Raw genomic sequence first — 16,924 nt, 5'->3', positions numbered from 1 at the left:
TCTAATTAAAACTCAACAGAAAATATAAAGAATTACAGATGAAATTGATGTGATTAACAAAATAATTTATGTGGAACCCTTTATGTTTTAAAATATCAAAATAAATTAGTTGATTATAGGAAGTTAATAATTAATTTGAGATGTTTATGATAAGATATTGACTCAATAATATATTCTGTTTTCTTTCTACATTTTAATATGTATATAATTTAGAAGTTGGTTAAAAAAGAAAGAGTATTTTAAACGCTATAATTGGATCTATTTCTATTAATTTATAGTCAAGAGGAGTACATTTATTTAAGATAGAGAAATACATTTGCATTGCATTAACATTTTACTAAGAGAAACAAAATATTGGTACTTATTAGTGTAAAGAAACTTATTAGACTTTACTTGGCGTTGAATTGGTTTTTGTATAAGCAAAACATTTCTTTTTTATTTTTAAAGAAATATGGCTTTTCGGATACCTAGCCACTTTCCTTAGTTACTGTCTTTGTAGTTATTTTTCTTTAATTACACTTTTTTCTTTTTGCACTTTTTTTTTTTTGCTTGTGATTTTCATAACTTACTCACCTTTTCCTCTGTTTTTATGCCTTAAGACAGTCCTATAGCTCTTTGTAGTACTTAATGACTAAAAATATCTAAATGCCACACAGTTAATGCTGTACTTAGAGTCTAAATGCTGCAGAAGCCTTGCCTCAACCTGGGCAGAAACCCTGGCCCCCTGTGGCATGTGGTATGGCCACAAATCCTTTTGGAAATAAGATGGAATATAAATAAGCATAGGAATAAATACATGTGGCATCATGAAAGAAGCTACAGGCAGGTTTCTTCATCTAAAATTACAGATGTGACTCTGACATTCCAGCCCTATGGAAGCATTCCTTAAAGAAGATTTCTTCCTCAGAATTGCAAATACTCTCAAGGAAGACACCTCTTAAGTTCTTCTGAGCAACCTTCCTTACACTTCAGAGAGTATGAGAATAGACATTACTGAGAAAAGACAAGGAGCCAGACCAAAGAGCCATAAGCATGCCCAACACAAATTCTGCCTCCTTATTAAACCTTCTAACTCAGAGTTCTTAAAGTAAAAGATAAATGAAGGCGTTTTATTAACAGAGAAATTTGCCTTCTTTTAAATTGCATTTACATAGAGAGAAAAGCCCTGCAGGTTGGTTTGTTTCCAGATTAAAGAACCGTAAGAGTAAGCTAATACTGAATTTGAGAAGAGATGTCAACACTGGCTGGGCTGCAGACTCTAACTGGAAGGCCTGGTGGTCCACTCTTCTCTGCTAAGGATCTGTTTTATTTTCAATAATTTGCTTTATCTCTCTGGGCACAAATTCATCTCTAAAGAAAATTGAACTAGATGATCCCTAATGTCCCTCATTGCCTTTGTTTTCCAAAGAACAATAATAAATGAAAAAGAAAAGGAGTAATTTTTAGAACATTTACTAGTTTTAAAATTATCACCTTAGGCTTACAGAACTGGAGTTATTTTCTATGATTCAGTGACTTAAAAAAGTACAAAAAAAATTGAAGAAAAGGGGAAAATGATTTAGGTAAAGCAATAAGATCATTATTTAATGTTGGAGCTCCAGGCTTTGCGGGTTTTGAGTGGAATTTAAAGCTGGATGAGTATTTTATTTCTGACCACGTTAACCCATTCTTCAAAGGAAGTAACTTCCTATCTTTTGAAAGATTGGAATAATTTTGACATCTTTCAGGCATTGTACTAATTACATTATGAACTGCACATGGATTTTATTTTTAAAAGTAAGAAATGGAGTAATTGTTAAGTTCTTGCCTGAAGATTTGAAAACATCCCATATAAATTTATGAATCCCCTTAGAATGAATTCTGCTATGAATGCACATGTGAATAATAATTCTTGTTAGAAATAAAACAAATCCACCTGGGGTTAAAAGTGCCAAGTGATAATGTGGTAGGCAGTTAGACAGACATGAGCAGAACAAAGATGATAGATCAGGTACAGAAGGTCACCAGGGTGGAAAGCCCTGGGTGTCTAGCAAGGGGCAAAACTGGGGAAACAAGGACCTCACCTCCCAGGGTAAACTTTCCTCCCCTAGCATATTCATGATCATGCAGTTTAAACCACCTGACTTTTCACATCGCTGGTCATGTGGTTAGGACCCTCCCTTGATCTTTACTCCCCTGGCATGTCACTAAGTCAAGCTCAGTAGACCCCCTTCGAGGAAGAACAAGGCACAGAAGATTGACCTCATTTGACTCCTATGCAGGCCCTTGCATGACCACTCCCTTAAGCATTAACCCCCTAGGAATACCATCTGTTCCTTTCCCCACCTTCTTCCCCCAGGCATGTTTCTCTTTCTCCTAAGCTCCAAGGGCCCTTCTTTTGTCTCTGTAAATTGTTTCCTGTGCCTATTTCTTCTATGGCTCACTTTTTCTGCCTCAGTGACTTTCTAAATGTTCTCTTATAGTTTGAGTCTTGGCTCTGTCTTCTTTCTTAGTCAGAACCAACATTGCTGAACCGAAGTCTAACACCTAGTGCTATTATCACTATCGCCAACAGTAGTAATGAATGAGTACAGTTGCACCTGGATGAAATTAACTAGAAATATAATTATAAATTGTTTATAAATGTAGGTATTAGAAAGAATTTAATGTTTCAAATAATTTTCTCAGAATAAGTCATATTTCTTTATCCCCAGTATTAGCATTTTGCCCTACTAATATCTAAGGCTCATAGGTGATCATGGCGTTTGGTGTTTGGTGTTTATGTATAGAGTGAGTGCAGGCTACTTTATGAGATAAAAGCAAAAAAATTTAAGAAACAAGATGATAAAAGCAATATGTTTGCACATATGGAGGAGCTCCCTAAGAGGTGCTCTCTGTGTTAACATTACAGTGTTCATTATTTATTTAGTCAATCAATAGTACATTGTAATAATATAATAACCCAAGACTTTAAATGGATTTATAGGTTCACTATTTTAGGATGTGGCAAAATTAGGAATCTTCCTCACCAACTGCCTTGGAGTTACTTTGAGAAGGACATTTCAGGATACCAAGGGACAGAGGCTCACTTCATTGGTTCATTCAATGGTGCCTTTACAGGGCAGTTTTAGTACCTTTCAGGTGTTATTCTTGCTGTTTTTTCTTCTCCGTTCAGGAGAGCTGCCCCTTGCCCCCACTGACAAGCTGGCATGTTCTTTCAGTCATAAGGGTGGGCACAGGGCTCAGCTTTATGGAGAAGAAGATGACTATTTGAATAAAGTGTGTGCTGAAGCAGGGATATCAGTCATAGGAGCCATCCATTCACAAATCTCTTAATTTGAGGCAAGTACAAAGATGCCATCCTACTGACACTCTCTTGGCTTAATGAGGCACCAAGAGACTATATTTTGTCCTGTTCTCTAATAAAAACCTAAAATAGAAGCTCATACAATCTCCTGACAAAGAGATTCTATGGGCCTTACATATCTTTCTTTCTTTTAATAGAGGGCTCTGGAAAGAGGTACATAGATCCTAAAATAATTTAAGGCAATGCTCAAAACCTATTAATTCTTATTTTGCATTTAAAAAAAGATACATTATAACATGATGAATGTCAGGTTTGTTATCATTTTAATGACAATGAAAGGTATTTGGCTAGGCTTCATAATAATATCTTAGAATATTAACATATTACGATGAGATCTTATATTTTAAATATGTGATATAAGAAAGAGATTTGCATAATTAAATATTTATTTTAAAATTCTGGCCAATTTTCCCCATTCTGACACACTGGAAGAGCAGAAACCATGGCTGGTGATTAAAAAGCATTTTTTTTCAGACCATACGAAACACAGACTATGAATAACTATATCATACTGGTTTGTTGTTTATTTTCTTTTATATGACACTGTATGATTATTTGTGAGAATATTTAACTCATGGTTTGGAACCAGTGACTTATTAGAAATTTGTATCTCCCATCCTGGACTTTCTCATTTTTACAATGAAAGTTCCAGAAACAGCCTCAAAAGAACAGATATGTAGTTCAAGGCAAACTGTGGCCCATTATTTTTCCAGTGGGGAAAGAAAAAAATAAAGAATGTTGTATATTAACTTTATGGTACAGAGCAGCTGAACTATTAGGAAGTAACCTCTGAACTTAATTTATTGACAAGAAAATTCTTTTGAGTTTAAAGAATTTAGAGATTTAGAGTGTATACAAAAATCAGGGCATAAAAGAATCTTGCAGTCTGATAAAATCAAACACATTTCTTTTGCTTAATTGGCAAAATCATGACTTTTTTTCAACAGGAGGATTCTGGGGGTTGGGATGACAGTTAATAAAATTTGACGTGGAGATGAGACTTGAAGATTATAAAAGTGAGATAGAATTCCTTGGCAGATTCCACAGTGATGGAAAATTCTATCATTCCTCCTGATAGCTTTCCCTTGCTTGGTTTATAAGCCTCTCAGCTTGTGGGCAGGTGTAGTTGGGGCAGAGATAGTTGCACCCGGGGTATCTGGTTCTTTCCTCTTAGATTCCTGCTGTCACTTTCAGAAACAACTTTCACAGAAGCATTAGCCTGTGGGCCGCTGTTTACTGCTGAGCCATTTTCTGCTAAAACCAATCAGCAGTTCATTCCAACTGAGAAGGAAAGACAGGTTACAATCGAGCATTTTCATGCTAGGCAAAGTTGAAGACCATGGGTTTAGAGCCATGCCAACCATTCATGTTTTCAAGGGAATGTTTCCTTTGGAAATGAACACAGAACCTCAGAGAGGGTATTTCTAAAACTGTTGTTAGTTGACTATGCTGATTTCTTTAAAGGGCATTGTCCTTGAGTCCTCCTAACCACATGCTTGAAGTCCAAACTGCTCCTAAGTTATTTAAAACTAATAGGTTGCATTAATATTAAAACCAATTTCTTAAAAGTTACCTAGCCATCTTCTAATTGCAAAATGCTTTCAACCTATTAGCTCCCTTATTTACCAAAGTGTGAAAGGTATTGGTTATTGTGCTATGGAAATAATACAATTTGTTGTGTTTTAACACTGCCAGGCAAATGTGATATGCATGTGAGTCCCAAAACTCATGTGAACAGTGTATTCTTTCTCAAAAGTCATGAAGACATAGATAAATGTTTAAAGAAGCATTATTGATGCATGATTATATATCAAGCTTATAAAAACTCATGGTATCTATTTTAGACCTGAGACCAGTAAGTTGTGAAATCACATTCTCAAAATATTTTACTTACTGTGCTCTGAAATAAATGTCACTAAATGAACATATTAATGTGGGTATTTGGTCCTTCCACCTATCTTTGCTGCTTTGAGAAACAATTTTAAATAAAGAGGAAAGTACATTCTTAATAACTCTTTTCTCTGTCTAATAAGTTTTCATACACTTTGGAAATTAAGGAATTTCTTATAATATAGTGCTACTAGTAAAATGACTCTCAACTTCATATTACATTTATGTACTTTTATTCAAAAAAATGTATTAGGGCTTATTTTCAAACTGCTTAACTGGTGGTGGGTTGGTATTTGGGCATAAATATGGGCAGGACAAAGAGTATAAAATATACTGAAATTTAGTCATGTAATTATCTCATTTTGTTGTATAGAAAACATAGAATTGATGCCCATTCATAGAATAAAAAACTAAAGTATAAAATACTCTAAGTTGGATGCCCTGTAGCATCTCTGGCCAAATTACACAGCCGAATTAAACAAGCTGATATTTTTATACTTCATATTTAGTAAAGTTACTTACTCTCTCATCTTTATATTTTATTTTGCTTTTTCCTGTACTGAAAATTACAGAAGCTACGACTAAAGTAAAATAAAGCTTAGAATTAGATAAAAACTCAAAAAAGTTTTGATTTGGTTTCCTATGCTCCTTGAAATCATTTTAATTAAACAAAGAAATTTCAACATATTGAATGGAATTCTGTTTGCCTATTCATGGAGGGAGATTTTAAGATGCTGGATTCACTAAACTACCCTGGTTTGGTTGTGCCTTCACTCTCCCGATCTGTGCATTTAAAGCGTACACGGATAATTTGTCAGGGAGAAATTCTAACAGTGGGAAGAATATTTTAGTCTCACAAGCAATGTGTTTGATAGTAAATGTTAATAACAGTTCAGATCTCTTGTCTGATGCATTCAAAGGAATGGAGATGGAGATGTTTTAGGTGGCGAGGGTGGTGTTATAGACCCTGTTAGAGTGTTCTGTTATTTCTCAAAAGATTCTCAACAGCCTTTGCATATCCTTAATTGCTCAATATCTCTTACTTCATCTAAGGTCAGAAAAATTATATGGTGATATAAAGATCAAAAAATGGAGTCAGAAAATGCACACTTTTAAAGGTAAAGAACTCCTTACTGCATATGTTAGCATCAAATGTATATGGCACACACTATTTGAAAAAAATGTATGTGGCAAAGTTAACCTACTAGGATAATGTGTCCTTTAAAGCAGGAAGGACAAACCCATTTTCCAGTGGGAAAGTGGTGGAGTTCAAGACATCAAGGGAAAGAAATGAAAGAAACTGGATTAGAGAGACTCCAGTGATAGGTATGAATGAGAGAAAATGGAGAAATTGAATGAGAATTTAACAGTCAGCCTGTGAGGTCATTCTTTGTATTGAAATTCAGTTGTTTTAAAGAGTCTTGATTTCCAAAGACATGATTTCCTCATTGCTAAAGGGGAGAGATCAATTACCGTACCCATGTAATCGTCCATTTTCAATCATTTTTTGTAAAGGTTGAGTGTATTGAATGGATTTGTTATACTTAGAATGAAACTAGTACAAATGAAATCCCTGTTAAGGCGTATTAACTTTACTATTTTCTCATTAGCTATAAAAGCCTTGTAAGTACCAAGGTTTGGGAGAGGCTGGCTTATTATCAACCAAGTAGGGAAGGAGGAGATTCCTGATGGGTTTTAAAGCAGTGTTTTTTCAGTTTATAACCTAGGAAAATGTAAAAAAAAAAAAAAATCTGTCTTGTTTTCTAGGGTTAATTAGACACAGTCCAGTATATTTCAATGGGTTTCTTATGTCAACCCTATTTTTCCAGTCATTACCATCCATGAGTCCATGTACTAATCAAACAATTATCTTGTCATTCATTTTATAACATGTTCTATAAAAACCCAAGAATCCTTTCAGAATTAAGGGGATACAATTATATTCAGATCATAAACATTATTTTACTGAACATTTCATGGATAATTTGAGTAAAGAAACAAAAGCCAAAACAGTAAATATTATTCTATGTAAATACTGAATATTTAAAATTTATTGAAACATTAAAAGCTTACATGTTGCTTTTATGGCTTTTAGAGATTCTTGATAAAGCGAGCTGTGAGCAATTTTAAGTGATGTATTTCAACAGTTGTCTAATATTAGTTTCTTAAATTCCAATCAGTAAATTGTTTCTTTATTATTTAATGTGATCATTCATCATTATTAATACCTAAACTTAACATTCAATTTGAAAGAAATGTTACCCTCTTTTTAAGGTACTGTGAATGCCTTTGGCAAAATTTTAAGGAATCAAATCATGAAGATTCAGAGACTAGGAGTTCATATACAACCAGCCAGCATTTGATTCCCACCCTCTCTGAGGAAGACCCTTAGCTGCCTTGCCACCCATCCTGACAAAGAACAAAGTGAGCTCTTGGAGAGAAGGTCCCTCCATGGGGAGCAGCCTTGTTTGCCTCCCCAGAACGGATTTCCCCTTGAGTCAAAGACCACAGCGCTGTCAATACTGTCTCAGTCACATTCATTTTTAAACACGGCTTCTTGCCCGGCCGGGCGTGGCTCAGCAGTTGAGCATCCATCTAGGATCCAGGCGATCGGGGTTCGATTCCCAGTCAGGGCACATGCCCCGGTTGTGGGCTTGATCAATGACTCTCTCATCATTGATGTTTCTATTTCTCTCGTGCGCTCTCCTTTCCTCTCTCTGAAATCAATAAAGATATATTTAAAAAATTAAAATAAACATGGCTTCTGTTGCTGCCAGTCCACCCAAACTGAACATGCCAGAGAGATCCATCTGCAGAGGTTCCTAAAGCCATGGTCCATCTTGGCTGCACAGACGTCAGCACCTGCTGTGTTTCCTTAATTTGTCTGAAATTCACTTCATGGTCTTTTTCACAGTCTCTTCTCACTTGACCTTCTTTTCTTGTTTTTTGAGTTTGAATTTTCTTTTACTTCTGAGGTCTTGTGAGACAAGATCTTATTTTTATTTTCACTGTATTTGTTGGGGTGACACTGATTAATAAAATTATATAGGTTTCAGGTGTACAATTCTATAATTCGTCATCTGTATCGTGTGTTGTGTGTTCACCACCCAAAGTCCTACTGTCACCTATTATCCCCACTTTACCCTCTTCTACCTCCCCCCCACCCTCCTTTCCCTCTGGTAATCACCATACAGTTGTCAATGAGGTTCTTTGCTTAATCCCTTCACCTTTTTCACCCAGCCCCTCAACCCCCTTCCCCTCTGACAGCTGTTAGTCTGTTCACTGTATCTGAGATTCTACTTTGTTTGTTTAGGATTTTTCTTTGGCCTTCTGTTCTTACCATTCAAACTTCAAGTCCTCTTTGTGGCTTCGAATATGACTTTAGGCTACATATCTTCAAGCTTCGTCTCCTGCCAGTCTTACTCTTACTGCTGGGCAAGGATGGTTATCCAAATGCTAGCTGGCCATCTCCACTTGTATGTCCATCTCAGGCATCTCAAACTCATTGTGTTCAAAGCACAATTTGTGATTTTAACCTCATCAAACCTGAATCTCTTTTTAGCTCTCCCATTTCCATGGAGCAAACTATCACTCATTAAGTTGCCAGAAGCACTTCTCCCCTCCTATTCCTACAGTAATATGATACGTTACATGTAAAGTAGTACAACCACCCTGAAACACTTTGGTAGTTTTTAAAAAAACTAAATGTGTAACTGCCAACACTTGCGGTTGCACTCCCAGACATTTCTGGCAGAGAAGTGAAAACTTATGTTTACACAAAACATATACAAAATTATTTATAGGAGCTTTATTCTTAATAGGCAAAAACTGGAAACAAACCAGAAGTCCTTCAATGGGTGAAAGGTTAAAATGTGGCACATCCATACCATAGGATACTAGTCAGCAATCAAAAGAAAAAAATATTGATATATGCAACAACTTGGAAGAATAGTCATTAAGTTATGCTGAGTAAAAAAAAAAAAAAGCCAGTCCCAAAAGTTATATACAGCATGATTCCATTTACATAACATTCTTGAAATGACAAAAGTATAGAAATAGAGAATGGACTAGTTTTTGTCAGGAGGGAGAGAGATATAACCAGATGAGACCTAACTGTCTGTGCAGAACATTCCCTGGTTCCCTATCCCTAACCAATGCCTGTGGAGGCAGAAGAAATTGAAACAAATTCTTTGAGTCTGAACACAGTTGGGAATCCTAAGACTGGCCACAAGAAGCTGCACTTTAGGCAAATGTTTTCCCTGGGCTAAATGGAGGAGGTTCTTACCAACACATAGTTTTAATATCAGTTTTTGTTTTGTTTTGTCTTAGGGAGGGCAGGGGTTAAACCAGGTAGGTGGGCTTTTGTTTCTGAGCAATCATTATCACGCACATTATTCCTAAGAAATGTTTTTGATGCAAATGGGGACTATATTAATTCAGAATATGCTATTCTTTAAAAACAAAAAACACCTTAAAGAAATATTAAGTCTGAGTCACATTACTGGATAGGAGTTGTCAGGATATTTCTCATAACGTCCTGGCAGTTCCATAGCTGATAGCTGGGGTTTTGTAACACCTGATGCCTAACAAGCTATTTGTTAAGAAATTTCTCCCCTGAAAGGATTAGATGGGTGGCTACTTTTCAATTCACAGGAAACAGCTCACACCCAACACACACACACACACCAAAAAAAAAGCCAATCCCAAAAGTTATATACAGCGTGATTCCATTTACATAACATTCTTGAAGTGACAAAAGTATAGAAATAGAGAATGGACTAGTTTTTGCCAGGAGGGAGACGGAGTGGTATGGCCTTCAAAGGGAACATGAAGGATCCTTGTGATGGAAATATTCTGTATCTTGACTATATCTATGTCAACATCCTGACTGATATTTTGTTATAGTTTGTGGGAAACTGGGTAAAGAGCATCCAGGTCTCTTTATATTATTTATTTTAAGTGTAAGTGAATCTATAGTCATCTCACAGTAAAAATATTTTTTTCCTTTTTATTGAATTTATTGGGGTGACACTGGCTAACAAAATTATACAGGTTTCAGAAGCACTGTTCTACAACACATAATCTGTACACTGTATTGTGTGTTTACCACTCCAAGTCAAGTCTTCCTCCATCATCATTTATCCCTCTTATACTCTCCTCCACCTTCCCTAACCCCCTCTCCTATCCCCCATCCCCAGCAATCACCACACTGTTGTCCATGTGGATGAGTTTTCTCTCTCTCTCTCTCTTTTTTTTCTCAATCCTTTTATCCCTCCAGCCCCTGACCCCCAACAGCTGTCAGTCTGCTCCCTATCTGTGAGTGTATCTCTATTTTGCTTGTTAGTTGATTTTGTTCATTAGATTCCACATATGAGTGAATATGGTATTTGTCTTTCTCTGACTGGCTTATTTTACTTAGCATAATGCTCTTCAGCTCCATCCATGCTATAGGAAAGGATAAGATTTCCTTCTTTTTAATGTTCCAGTAGTATTTCATTTAACTAAGGATCTAAAAGACCTGTACTCAAAAACTTATAAGACACTGAAGAAAGAAATTGAAGATACAAATAAGTGGAAGCATATACTATGTTCATGGATAGGAAAAGTTAACACCTTTAAAATGTCCATACTACCCATAGCAATCTATAAATTCAATGCAATTCCTATCAAGATACCAATAGCATATTTCACAGAACTAGAAGAAATATTTCAAAGATTTATGTGGAACCTCAAAAGACTCCAAATAGCAACAGTGATCTTGAGAAAGAACAAAGTTGGAGGAATCATGCTACCTGACATCAAACTATACTATGAAGCCATAGTAATCAAAACAGCATGGCACTGGCATAAAAACAGATGTATATATCAATGGAACAGAACAGAGAGCCCAGAAATAAACCCATGCCTTTATAGTCAATTAATATTAGAGAAAAGAGGCAAAGATATACAATGCAGTAAAGATAGTCTGTTCAATAAAGGGTGTTGGAAAAATTGGACAGATATGTGCAAAAAAATGAAACTAGACCACCTTTTTACACCACACTCAAGAATAAACTCAAAATGGATTAAAGAATTAAATGTAAGACTCAAAATCATAAAAATCCTTTAAGAAAATATAAGTAATAAAATCTCAGACATTTCTCATAGCAATATTTTTTCTGCTATATCTCCTCAGGCAAGGAAAACAAAAGAAAAAAATAAACAAATGGGACCACATCAAACAAAAAGTTTTTGCATAGCAGAGGAAACTATTAACAAAATGAAAGAGAACCCTCTGAATGGGAGAACATATTCAACAGTACATCTGATAAGGGGTTAATATCAAAAATTTATAAAGAACTTATAAAACTCAACACCAAAAAAAAAAAAATCCAATTAAAAATGGGTAAAGGACCAGAATAGACACTTCTTCAAAGAGGACACACAGATGGCCAATAGACATATAAAAAGATGCTCAATGTCACTAATCATCAGAGAAATGCAAATTAAAACCACAATGAAATATCACCTCACACTTGTCAGAATGGTTATCATCAAGAAGTCAACAAATAACAAGTGTTAGTGAGGATGTGGAGTAAAGGAAACTCTCATGCACTGTTGGTGAAAATACAGATTGGTCAGCCACTGTGGAAAGCAGTATGGATTCCCACCACCACCACCAAAATAAAATTAAAAATGGAACTGCCTTATGACTCAGCAATTCACTTCTGTGAATATATCTGAAGGAACCCAGAACACTAATTCAAAAGAATATATGCACCCCTATGTTCATTGCAGCATTATTTACAGTTGTGAAGATTTGGAAGCAACCCAAGTATCCATCAGTAGATGAGTGGATAAAAATAACTTAAAAATTTAAAAATAAAAGATTTTTGTCAAACTACCTCATGAGTCAGGAACCATCCAAAGGGCAACAAAATATATAGTAAATATTTTTCTCTCTTACTTTCTTTGAACTTTACAAAGTGTTACACACTTTTCTATGACTTTTAAAACCAACTTAAAGCACAGCTAGAATAACTAAGCTCTCACTTTGTCATGTGAAAACTTGGACATGTTTAAAGTCTTCATTCAGGAAAAATGCAAAATTGTTATCTACCCTGGTCAGAAAATGTGACTATTTGTCTTAGGACAAGGGTCTCAAGGTCTGAACCATTCTTACTAAAAGTTATTTCTTGCTAAATGTTCCAATGTAGCATTGTATTGTGTAGATGCAGCTGTAAACAGGAGGAGCTGACAGGAATTTAATTGGATGAAAGTAGCCAGTGGCAAAGAAGAAATCAACATGAAATTGACCAAATAGTGTATATAAGCAATGACTAAGCCTCCCTTTAGGGAGACAGAGTTTGGGATATGAATCCCCTGTCTCTTTTACTTGCTGCAAGTAAATAAAACTACCTTGGGACTACCCACTCTGTGTGTTTTTTTAAGAGTACCCCAAGCAGCAAACCCTTCGTTACTATTTGTGCCAGAAATGTTAACAATGCAGTTCACATTTTTGAAAAGAACAATTTTGATATAATTGGAAATAAATTGAATTTGCAAATAATTATTTTGAGTCATCACCTGGACCCTAACCTACAAGGTGGGAGTCCATGTTCCAGATGGTGAGGGCGCATCTTCCTCTTTTAGATGATTTCAGTAACCCAAATTGGGTGTACTTGTTGCAGCTTTAGCCAACAAAAGTGTCTTTAAGGCTGATAAAATTACAATTGTAGGGAATAAAAAAGCTAAAACTGTGTTGTAATAGTACAGATATTGACAGGACTGGAGCTTCCCACTGTTGAGGGGAAGCTGCATTATGTTGCAGCAAAAGGAGAAAGTGCTGTAGTGCAATTACCAAAAAAATGGCTTCTTAAGGGGTAGTTCAGAATTTTAGTCCTACTAGTTCTACTCAATTTTGTTCTGGTTTTGTTTCATGCTTGTCCTATGTGATTCTGTGTCATAATGCAGCCTGCAACAGCCCTCATAGACACATATTAGTACTACGAGCTGAACACGGGAATCTGAGGATACATAGGGAGTGTGGAATGTCATAAACTACAAACCTATTTATAAACCCGCGACCTCTGATTCTCCTTCTTTTCCTTAGTGCCCAGATGGTGAGAGCATTTTAACTGCTGCATGTTCTCCCAGGTTACTTGTTAACACTGATACAATATCTAGCATTAACCTGGCTCTATCTTGTGTGAATATGACATTTCATCAAGTGCAGAAATATGGCAAGATTCTCTCTGCAGCCATTTTTGGATGGAATATTTCCAGCAGAAACAATAACTTACTAAGAATTCCAAGTAAAGTCCCCAGTGAAGAACATAAAGTTGCAATAACTTATAGATGCCCGGTTTTAAGAAATAAACCAATCACCCATTCTAAAGTGCATGAATACTACGCAGCTGTAAAGAAGAAGAATCTCGTACCCTTTGGGACAGTATGGATGGACCTGGAGAATATTATGCTAAGTGAAATAAGCCAGGCAGCGAAAGACAAATATCACATGATCTCGCTTATACGTGGAATCTAAAGAACTTAACAAACTGATGAACAGAATGACATGGAAGCATAGATGAGACTGAGGAATGTCAGGGAGATGGAGGAGGGCGGGTGGGTGGAGGGGGAGGGAGTAACCAAAGAATTTATGTGCATATATACACAACCCAAGGACATAGACAATGGTGGGGAGAGGGACTGGGGAGGGGGATGGGACAGGGTGGAACAGATCATTGGGGAGAAAAAGGGACATCTGTAATATTTTAAACAATAATAAAATTTAAAAAATAAATAAATAAAGTGCATGAGAGGATCCACAACCAGGAAATGGAAACCTGTTAACAAAATAGCCTTGAAAATAAGAGGAAGCATGAGGCTGGGAGGGCTGCAGGGCAGGAAGTGAGAGGTGGCCAAGTCCAGACTTGGCCCCAGTCCTCCCCATGGAGCAGAGCACACCATGAATAACTGTCTCACTTGCCTTTTGGAGACCATGTCACAAAGCAGATCGATAACCTAAAGAAAAAGCGGAGCGCAATCGAACATCTGAGAGAACAAGCAGTATCTGAAAAACAGCTAGAAAAACATCAGCCAGAGAAAATGCAGCAAAAAAGCCTTTCTCCAGGAGCCAGAAAATTTGGGGTTGGGGCTTTAAAGGTTCACAGCAACCAGGGCAAACACATCATCTCTAAAATCCACTGGCATATATAGAATATCCACATGCCCACCATTAATGTTCATCTATAACTTTAACCATTTGTCTAAGATTTTTTTATATAGGGCAAGAAACCATAAAGTACGTAAGAATAAATCTAACAAGTGATGTCCAAGAACTCTACACTGAAAACTGTACAAAACATCTCTGAGGGAAATTAAAGAAAGCTCAGTATTCAAGATTTTGATGTCCCCCAAAATATACTTATATAGCCTATGCAATTAAACAAAATCCAGCAGTGCTTTTGTAATAACTGACAAGTTGCATCTGAAATTTATATGAGTCTAAAGGGCAAGTCAAGTGTGCTGAAACTGTAGGGAGCTAAGGGTGAGAAAAAGAAATGTGAAGTCAAATTAGCAAAAAAATAAATAAATAAATTATTTGAGTTATTACAAAATTGTCAGGGGAAAGTAAAGTAAAACATAGGTTATACAGTCAGTAATATTGTAATAACTATGTATGGTGTCAGGTGGGTACTAGACTTATTGGGGAAGTTATATAAATATCTAACCACTGTACTGTATGCCTGAAAGTAATATAGTATTTAATGTCAGCTATAATTGAAAAAATTAAAACTAAATAAATAAATAAAATTTATATTCTGTCTACAAGAAACCCACCTCAGAATAAAAGATACACACAAACTGAAAGTGAAGGGATGGAAAAAACATTCCATGCAAATGGAAACAAACAAACAAAAAAAGCTGGGGTAGCAATACTTTTATCTGAAAAGACTGACTTCAAAACAAAGGCCATAAAAAAGAGATAAAGGATGTCACTACATAACACTAAAGGGTTCAATCCAATGAGAGGATATAACTCTAGTAAATATATATGCACCCAATATAGGGGCACCTAAATATATAGAGAAAAATATTGGTGAACATTAAAGGGAAAAATCAACAACAATACAGTAATAGTAGAGAACTTTAACACTCCACTATCACCACTAGATAGATGTTCCAGACAAAAAAATAACAAAGAACAGTGACCTTAATCGACACATTGGATCAGATGGATATAATTGATATTTACAGAACATTTCATTCCAAAGCAACAGAATATACATTCTTCTCAAGTACACATGGAACATTCTCAAAGGTAGAACACATGTTAGAACACAAAATAAGTCTTAAAAATTCACGAAGATTGAAATTACATCAAGCATCTTCTTTGACCATAATGATATGAAGCTAGGAATCAACTACAACAAAAAAACTGAAAAACATTCAAACATGTGGAGGCTAAATAGCATGTTATTAAACAATGAATGAGTTAACAATGAGATCAAGGAATAAATAAATAAAAATAATTAGAAACAAATGAAAATGAACACACGACCACCCAAGATCTATGGGACACAGCAAAAGCAGTCCTGAGAGGGGAAGTTCATAGCATTACCGGCCTACCTCAAAAAGCAAGAAAAATCTCAAATAAAAAATCTAACTATGCACCTAAAAGAACAATAAATCCCAGAGTAAGTAGAAGAAAGGAAATAATAAAGATCAGAGCAAAAATAAATGACATAGAAACTAAAAAAATATATAAAAGATCAATGAAACTAAGAGCTTGTTCTTTGAAAAGATAAAAAAGATTGACAAACTTTTAACCAGTCTCATTAAGAAAAAAAATGGAACCCAATTAAACAAAATCAGAAATGAAAGAAGAGAAGTAACAACTAACACCACAGAAATACAAAGATTGTAAGAAAATACTATGAACAACTATATGCCAACAAATTGGGCGACCTGGGCAAAATGGATAAATTCCTAGAAACATACAATCTTCCAAAACTGAATCAGGAAGAACAAGAAAACCGGATTAGACTGATTACAACTACTGAAATTGAAGCAGTAATAAAAAAATTTAAAAAAATAAAAAACTCCAAGCAAACAAAAGTCCTGGACTGGATGGGTTCACAGGCAAATTTTACTAAACATTCAAAGAAGAACACCCATCTTCTCAAACTATTCTAAAAAATTCAAGAGGAGGGAAGACTTGCAATCTCCTTTTATGAGGCCAGCATTAGCCTAATTCCAAAATCAGATAAGGACACTTCAAAGAAAGAGAATTACAAGCCAATATTCCTGATGAACATAGATGCTAAAATCCTCAACAAAATATTAGCAAACCAGATCCAGCAGTATATTAAAAAGATCATACGCCATGATCAAGTGGGATTTATTCCAGGGATGCAAGGCTGGTCCAGTATTTGCAAATCAATAAACGTGATACATTACATAAACAAAATGAGGGACAAAAATCATATGATCATATCAATAGATGCAGAAAAAGCACTTGATAAAATCCTGCACCTATTTCTGATAAAAACTCTCAGTAAAGTGGAGATAAAAGGATCATACACCAACATAATAAAGGCCATATATGACAAACCCACAGCCAACATCACACTCAATGGGCAAAAACTACAAGCATTTCTCTTAAGATCAGAAACAAGATAGAAATGTCTGCTTTCACCACTCTTA

The 16,924-nt window shown here is 35.5% G+C and overlaps 1 pseudogene; it reads left to right on the top strand.

Annotated features, from left to right (window-relative positions):
* The first annotated feature begins 12,831 nt into the window (after positions 1 to 12,831).
* LOC148094403 (eukaryotic translation initiation factor 2A-like) lies at positions 12,832 to 14,378 on the top strand (annotated as a pseudogene).
* The last annotated feature ends 2,546 nt before the right edge of the window (positions 14,379 to 16,924 follow it).

The sequence above is a fragment of the Miniopterus natalensis genome, chromosome 1 (genome assembly GCF_054644295.1).
Source record: "Miniopterus natalensis isolate mMinNat1 chromosome 1, mMinNat1.hap1, whole genome shotgun sequence".
NCBI lineage: Eukaryota > Metazoa > Chordata > Mammalia > Chiroptera > Miniopteridae > Miniopterus > Miniopterus natalensis.
The sequence above is the reverse complement of the archived record's forward strand: the minus strand, read 5'-3'. Positions and strand labels throughout refer to the sequence as shown.